The 8,369-nt window shown below is 46.3% G+C and overlaps 1 long non-coding RNA gene across 1 annotated transcript; it reads right to left on the bottom strand.

Annotated features, from left to right (window-relative positions):
* Positions 1-551: 551 nt before the first annotated feature.
* LOC138266609 (uncharacterized) lies at positions 552-1,282 on the bottom strand. The gene is made up of 2 exons (XR_011199574.1): positions 1,081-1,282; positions 552-664 (listed from the first exon to the last, which is right to left on the bottom strand). It is a non-coding gene; the product is annotated as an uncharacterized lncRNA (long non-coding RNA).
* Positions 1,283-8,369: the final 7,087 nt, after the last annotated feature.

Below are 8,369 nucleotides of genomic sequence, written 5' to 3'. Positions count from 1 at the left end.
TTCTTTGGCTCTTCCTTCCTTTAGCCATTCTGGCTCACCTCAAATCTCAGTTTACTACTATGATCTTCCAAACAACCCTACTAAATTCTCCCTCACGTATCTGTCCTTTGACTCATCCTAAACCTCATTTTACTACCATGATCTACCTAACCCATTTCTACAGACTCTTCCCTCCTCCATCTCGCCTGTACTCATCCCAAACCTCATCTTACTACTATGATCTTCAATTAACACTTTCTGGACTCTTCCCTCTTCCATTCCGCCTTTATTCTTTTCAATCCATCTAGCAGACTCACATGTCCTCTACTCAAAGTAACTCATACCTCCCTATACTAATCCTACACTAAATCATATTTCCCTATACTAATCCCCCACTAATCATTTTCGGTTCAGTAGAAGAATGCTACTTGCAGAAAAGTGCTTTGTCGCCTCATCAGGGGTAGTAAGAGCTCTATAAATATAATTACAATTAAAGATATGAACATGTCCCCAGATGGCTTTAACGTCCTGTGGCAGTGGGCGTGGCGATAATAAGGACTGTGGTACTCAACTGAGAGGGTGCGTAAACGTGGTTTTATTATATCTAGTTTTAACTGTGACAATGTCCAATGTTTGTGGTCTGTTGGTTAGTGAGTCTACGTTGTCCTCTTCTTCCTCAGGGTTCCTGGTGACAGGCGATGGTAGGCTCCAAGGAGGTTTCCAGGTGGACCGGAAAAATAAGAGGAACGTAAATATCGGTGAGTCTGGGGTTTTATATTTTTGTGCACGTTTGTGCAGACAAAAGAGAGAGAGAAAGAGAGAGAGAGAGAGAGAGAGACTCCGCTCCCCAGAATATTGTGGTGACCTACAGGTCAGAAATCAAGGGAAGTAACCTCTGTGAGTGATCCTTATAATTACTAGACTTCGTTTGTTATTGTGCCCTTGGTGAGTCCTCCGGTGCCCTTCTCAAATCCCCTCCCGCCTCCCTTCTTGTCCCCCTCCCCTCTTCTCTTCTCCTCCCTTCCCTTCCCTGCTCTCTCCTCCCACAGCCCCCTCCATTCCCCGCTTTAATCGGAGACTGTCCTTTACATAGGACCGTACCTGGTTGAGCCACGTCCCTCCGGGGACGTGGCGGAGTTCGCACTCTTCTGGTTCTTCTTTTTTCGCTGCAGTGTCCTCGACACTGGAGTTCTTTGGATCCTCCTCCTGTGGTCATCTTGATGGGTCCGGTTTCCTTCCTCTCTCCGCGGCCGCGTCTTCTTCGGCGTCCTCTGGTCTTAACGTGCCCGCACGCATAGTCCGTTGTCTCTTTTCATCACGCCAGGAACCCGGATATCCGGGTTCCCAGTTATGGTGATCGCGTCCTCGTCACCATGGTGCTCCGGTAAGGAATCGGGAATCCGCCCACCCGGATTCCCGATGTCTTTATGGTCATTTTCGTACGGGTCAGAAAACCGGGACTCCGTTCCCGATTCAACCTGTGATGTAGCTGGGAATTCCAACTCCCAGCTACACTTCCCCATTTGACAGACTTGGAGAATGGCTTTGCCTACATAGAGAATCAAATTCCTTGCACATTTAAAATGCATTAAAAATATGTTAACTGGGTGTTTCTTTCTTTCTGTTGATCCTTCTTCTTCATTAATTGGCAATAAGCTTCAGCGATTTTTGCTTTCCTCACAACTGCTGTGATGTACACTTCACAGGTTTTGAAACCTGGCAATGCCACTCCAGTCTTCCATCCTTTGAATACCTTTATATTCGTTGAGAGAAACACTTTTTATTTGTTGTGTTCGGAAATGGCAGCAGTAACGTGTGTTGCACTAAATGTATTAAATACATTATTATTGTTCTAATGAAAAATGTTTAATCTATTTAATGCAATTTCATATTTATCACATCAGTTGTCTCTATAAAGATTTACTTGAGGGTGACACTCTAGGTGTACCAAGCACTTTGCACCTTTTTGTTAAGGCGTGATATTTTAATGAATGTATCATGTGCAATAGTGTTTGGAGGTTGTTTCTTGCACGAAAAGATGTGCTTTCCCAAGCCAGAGAGGATAACTCTGAAAGAACGCATTTCTGACTAGTGCAACACTCTGGGGGTCATTCTGACTTTGGCGGGCGGCAGACGCCGCCTGCCAAAGTAACCCCGTCGAAAGACCGCTCCGCGGTCAAAAGACCGCGGGGGTCATTTCGACTTTCCCGCTGGGCCGGCGGGCGACCGCCAAAAGGGCGCCCGCCGGCCCAGCGGGAAAGACCCTGCAACAATGAAGCCGGCTCCGAATGGAGCCGGCGGAGTTTCAGGGGTGCGACGGGTGCAGTTGCACCCGTCGCGATTTTCACTGTCTGCAAAGCAGACAGTGAAAATCTTTATGGGGCCCTGTTAGGGGGCCCCTGCACTGCCCATGCCAGTGGCATGGGCAGTGCAGGGGCCCCACGACACCCGTTCCCGCCATCCTGTTTCTGGCGGTGTAAACCGCCAGAAACAGGCTGGCGGGAAGGGGGTCGGAATCCCCATGGCGGCGCTGCTTGGAGGATTCTCCGGGCCAGGGGAAATACGGTGGGAAACCGCCGGATCCCCTTTTCTGACGGCCCTGGAAGCACCGCCAGCCTGTTGGCGGTGCTTCCGTGTCCCTCCACCCTGGCAGTCCATGACCGCCAGGGTTGGAATGAGGGCCTCTATCTGCTTAACATAAAAACTATTTTACTCTTGTGAATTATTATGGACAATGTTAATACAAGTGTTTTTATTATTATGAAATGTCTTTTTGTGCCTCAGTGCTGCGATACCTTTGGTGACAATAACTGTGGTCGTTAAAGTATTGAAGTATCTAGATAATAATAATGCCACAGAAAATTCTCAAGAATTTAGCTTTATTCACATAAAAGATTAATAATTTGGCTTTCCGGGCCGCATAATTTTATAAGCACTGTCAAATAATGTGGTCTTCAGTTCTCAAATAGTTGTAGAAGCCGTCAATTTGACCTCACACATTATGGTACTTATGTTACAGTGGTTATATTCACTTGATAGATTTATTTCCAATGTCAACCAAAAGATGCGCTCACAGAGTTTATGAGAAAACATGAGGCTCGCACCAGTAAATGTTACTATATGTTTTTACCATCGTTACTTACAGTTGAAAGGGTGCAGCTCGACAAACATGTAATATATATAATTGTAGATATTAAATCCCAGTAGTAGGCCATCATGTCCGTTAAATTCTATTCTGGTTTCGAAAAAGCCTTTCTCATCTTAAAACCTTCCTGAGTATGCCAAGGCAGAACTGCCAAATGGGAAAATATATGGCTTTGTGTTTCTTTAAAGTGGTCAAGAATGCTCAGAAGACTCTATGTTATGTCCGGAATGTCCCATCATACATGGAAACCTGCAGTCATATCTCATCAAAGGTGCAAGCGATAGTACCAGTAGGCGAGGTGAGGTGTCATGATAGTATCTAACAGGCTTTCCTGTACACCCCTTTAGTCTGAGGAAATATATTGACTGTAGAATTCCATTTTTTCACTTGCATGTAAAAACTGTGCGTCAGTTCTATTATCTCACAGTGATACTGTATAGCCTTTTACCTCTGCTCAACAATCATTGCCTGCTCTTGCGAAAAAATAACAACTGCTAAATATCAGCCCCGCTGTTATGCAACATATTTAAGCAAAAAACTAACATAACAGAGAAAGGAACAAAAATTGGGAAGAAGAGGCAGTGCAGCATACCATATTAGCAAGGAAATGGTACCGTCAGAATGATTCCTGAGCAAGACCATATTTTTAGTTAACACATGCAAAGGTAGCATTATCACATGGATGATTGGTCCAGAACATTCAATTGCGGGTGCTAACTTTGCAAATGCATATACCGCCAACCAGTGGTTCTGCACCCTTTTATCATCATGACAGTGTGAGGAAATAGCCTCTTTCTAGCATGGTTACTCCCACTTTTGGCCTGTTTGTTAGTGTCTCACTGGGATCCTGATAGTCAGGACCCCAGTGCTCATAGTTTGTGGCCTACATGTCAGTATGTTTTACTGTTTTGTCAGTATGCTTGACTGTGTCACTGGAGTCCTGCTAACCAGAACTCCAGTGCTTTTGCTGTCTCTGATTCCAAATTTGTACTTAAATACAGACAACCCAGTATTCCACTCCAAATTGGCATACTGGACCCCCCTTATAAGTCCCTAGTATATGGTACCTAGGTACCCCAGGAGATCCTTATGGGCTGCAGCATTTCTTTTGCCACCCAGGAGGAGTTCATTTAAACACTTCTTCAAGACTGCCATTGCACTCTGAGTCAAATAGTGTAAGCACTATTTCACAGCAACAGGTCACTTATCAGTCAGCTATATATCTCACCTTCAGACCCTGAAGGCTAGGTGCATAGTACCTGGGTTTGAGGGCACCCCTGCACCAGCAGAGGTGGCCCCATGTCATGCATGCCCATTTCCCAGACTTCGTGAGTGCGGGGACACCATTATAAGTGTGCACTACATATAGGTCAACACATATATGTAGCTTCACAATGGTAACAATAAATATGGCCATATGAGGTTTCTAGGATTGAGAAATTGTACCCCAATCTGATTCTGGTATTGAAGGGCCAATTCCATTCCCCCTCGGGGCTCCACCATGGACCCCCAGTACTGCCATACCAGTCTTCTGAGGTTTTCACTGCAGCCCCAGCTGCTGCCACCTCCCAGACAGGCTTCTGCCCTCCTGGGGCATGAGCAGCTCAATCCCAGGAAGGCAGAACAATGCATTTCCTTTAGGAGAGGGGTGTTACACCCTCTCCCTTTGGAAATAGGTGTGACAGGCATGGGAGGGGTTTCCTCACAGAGTCTCTGGACATGCTTTAAAGGGCACAGACGGTGGCCTCCTTGCATAATCCAGTCTGCACCAGTTCAGAGACCCACAGTCCCTGCTCTGGAGCGCAACTGGACAAAAGAAAGGGGAGTGACCAGTCCCCTGTCCATCATCACCCCAGGGGTAGTGCCCAGAGCTCCTCCAGAGTGTCCCTGGGCTCTTGCATCTTGTTTTCAGGATGGTCAGGGAACTCTGGGAGCATCAGAGTGGCCAGTGCCAGCAGGTGACATCAGAGACCCCTCCTGATAGGTCAATACCTGGTTAGGTGACCAATCCCCCTCTGAAGGGTATTAAGGTCTCTCCTGTGTGTATTTCCTCAGATTCGGTTTTGCATGATTCTACCAGGACTCTGCTGCAACCTCTGCTTCATATTCTACTGTCAGATCAACTGCAGAACTGCTCCAGGAACTCTATGACTGCAACAAAGTATCCAAGAAGGCTACTGCAACTCTGTAACTGCAGCTCCAGCCAGCAACTGCAACAGTTTCCAGGTTGTGCATGCACCAAGGACTGCCTGTCTTCATCCTGCACCAGAAGGACCAAAGGACTCTCCCGTGGAGTAACGGAGTCACTTCCCTGCTTCAGCAGGCACCTCTCTGCAGCGACTACCGGTTCTTTGGGTACCCTCTCCTGATGACGAGCGTGAATCCTGGAACACAGGTGGTGAACGGATGTGACTCAGACTGTCCAAAGGTCCAACTGTCCAAATTTGGTGGAGGTAAGAGCTTGCCTTCCCGAGCCAGACAGTACCCCTCTGTACCACGTGTTTTGCAGCTCGTAAGGCTTCTATGTGCTTCTCCAAAGAATCCACAATGCACAGCGTATCCCAGGTCCCTAGCACTCCATCCTGCAATGCTCAGCTCCCTGAGTTGTTCTCCGGTGGCATGGGATCCCTTTGTGTAGTGCTGCAATGTCTGCAATTTGCAACTCAATTGTCCCCGTGTCCTGGGACTCCTGTGGGTGCAGCCTGGTCTTCTGGGGGATCTCTGAAGTGCTGACAGCCCCCCTCTGTCTCCTCAGTCCAAGTTGAGACCCCTCCTGGGCACAGGTAGTGCCTTTTACCGCCATCCGTGTCTTTTGTGTGAGCCAAGGCTTGTTGTTGGAATCCAACAACGAAAGCCAGCCTGCATTCTTCTACTTGACGTGGGACATCTCTTGCACCAAGCAGGAACCCGCAGCTGTTTTCTGTGGCACATCTCTGACTTTTTCTTCTAACTGGAGAATCCACTTTTGCACCTTCATCCGGGTTAGCAAGGGCTCTTGTTCTTCCTGGACTCTTCATCTGTTCTTGGACTTAGTCTCCTCTCTCCACAGGTCTTCAGGTCCAGGAATCCATCACTTGTGTCTTGCAGTCTTGCTTGGTTTTTGCATAATCCTTCATCACAACTCCTTTTGTGTTCTGACGAAACTTGCTGTACTTTACTCCTGTTTTCCTGGGCTCTGGGGTGGGTTACTTTACTTACCTTTGGTGTTTTCTTACACTCCCAGCGACCCTCTACACACTACTCTTGCCTAGGTGGGGAACCGACTTTCGCATTCCACTATTTTAATATAAGGTTTGTGTTGCCCCTAGGCCCATTATAACCTATGGTGATTTTCCCTATTTGCACTATTTTATGACTGTGTACAGGGACGGCTTTTGGGCGATGTGAGCGGTGCGACCGCACTGGGCGCTGACCTCAGGGGGGCGCTGTGTTCAGCAATAACTTCCGAAACTTGAGATTTAAAAGCACCTGCTGAAAAGTTCCTTGTGCGTTTAGCCTTCACGAAACAATTAAAATGTCAAGATACCTCTTGTGATTAATGTTCCTGCTAGAGAGAGAGATTGGAGTTTTGCCTAGTGCCAGCATTGACTCAACATAAAGTAGCATGGAGGGTTAATATGCCTGCTGCAAAAAAAGAACTATGGGGCACATATAAGAAAATTGGTGCTGCACACAGTGCAGCGCCACTTTTCTTGCACCCCTTAGCGCCCCCTAACGCCACCAAGTGTGCGTCATATTTAAAATACAGCGCACCATGGCAGTAGTTAAGGGACTAGCGTCAGAATTTTTTATGCTCGTTCGGCGCTTTGCAGGATTAGCGTAAGAAATGTTGATGCTAATCTTGCAAAGCACCCAGAGGCCCATTGTAACCAATGGAAGTCTCCTTTTAATGCCTGCTCTGAGCAGATGTTAAAAGTGCCGGAAACAAATGTCGCGCCATTTTTTGTGCCCCCCCCAATAGGTGAATGCCACCTTTGCATACCTCATGCCTGGTGCATGGAAAATGTAGCCAAAGGGATGCAAAGTGGCGCAATGCATGCATTGTGCCACTTTGTAAATATGGCACTGCGTTTTTGGCCTACTAACGCCACAATAGCATAAAGCAAATGACGCTAATGTGGCGTTAGAATGGCGCTAGGGGCTCTTAAATATGCCCCTATATTTTATGTGGTTATCTGAGTGGATTAGTAAAGCCAGCCTTTACAAGTCCTTTAAAACACATGAATGTATGTGAAAGGGGAGTGATGGAGAGATGAAGGGCACATTTGCCAGGTGAAATCGAGGCGGAGGTCATGGGGAGGGAGGCGCAACATTAAATTGCCACACAGGGCGCCACCAGTCATAAAGCCGGCCCTGACTTGTGTACTTACCTGATTTTGGTTACTAGTGTATATTTTATGTGTATTACTTACCTCCTATGCGGGTATAGCCTCTAAGATATGTTTCGCCTTGAGTCACTAAAATAAAGTACCTTTTATTTTGGTAACACTGAGGGGGTTAATCTAACTTTGGAGGAGTGTTAATCCGTCCCAAAAGTGACGGTAAAGTGACGGATATACCACCAGCCGTATTACGAGTTCCATAGGATATAATGGACTCGTAATACGGCTGGTGGTAAATCCGTCACTTTTCCGTCACTTTTGGGACGGATTAACACCTCCTCCAAAGTTAGAATAACCCCCTGAGTGTTGACTTTCTTGTGTGTGAGTACTGTGTGACTACAGTGGTATTACAAGAGCTTTGCACGTCATCCTTGTCTGCTCTGCCTACAGCTACCTCTAGACAGCCTGGCTTCTAGACGCTGACTACATTTTACTGATAAGGGATCACTTGACCTGGTATAAGATGTAAGTACCTTTGGTACCCACCACAAACCAGACCAGCCTCCTACAGACAGAAATTATAATGTGTTGTCATGTTGTCTCATGTGATATCATCTCATGTTATGTTATGTTCTTTTTTTCCGTTATGTTATGATACAAAGGTTTTATACAGCACAACATCCAGCATTTCGTGTGCCACCTTTCCACTGCCTGGAGTTCAAAAGTCTGGTGATGGGATAAATCAAAGGTATAGTGCAGCTATGGGAGATTAGTCAAAGAGTATAAAAACCTAGAATTGTATTTCCTGAAATTTGGGGTATATTGTGAAAACCAGGTGAATATACATATTTTGTTGCCATTTCTTATATGAAACGTACTTGGAAGAGCATATCTAATGCGTTTAAAAATCTTGCGAAATTAAA

Source organism: Pleurodeles waltl, chromosome 11 (assembly GCF_031143425.1).
Source record: "Pleurodeles waltl isolate 20211129_DDA chromosome 11, aPleWal1.hap1.20221129, whole genome shotgun sequence".
In the NCBI taxonomy this organism is placed as follows: domain Eukaryota; kingdom Metazoa; phylum Chordata; class Amphibia; order Caudata; family Salamandridae; genus Pleurodeles; species Pleurodeles waltl.
Note: the sequence above shows the minus strand (reverse complement) of the source record. Positions and strands in the feature narration are given on the sequence as shown.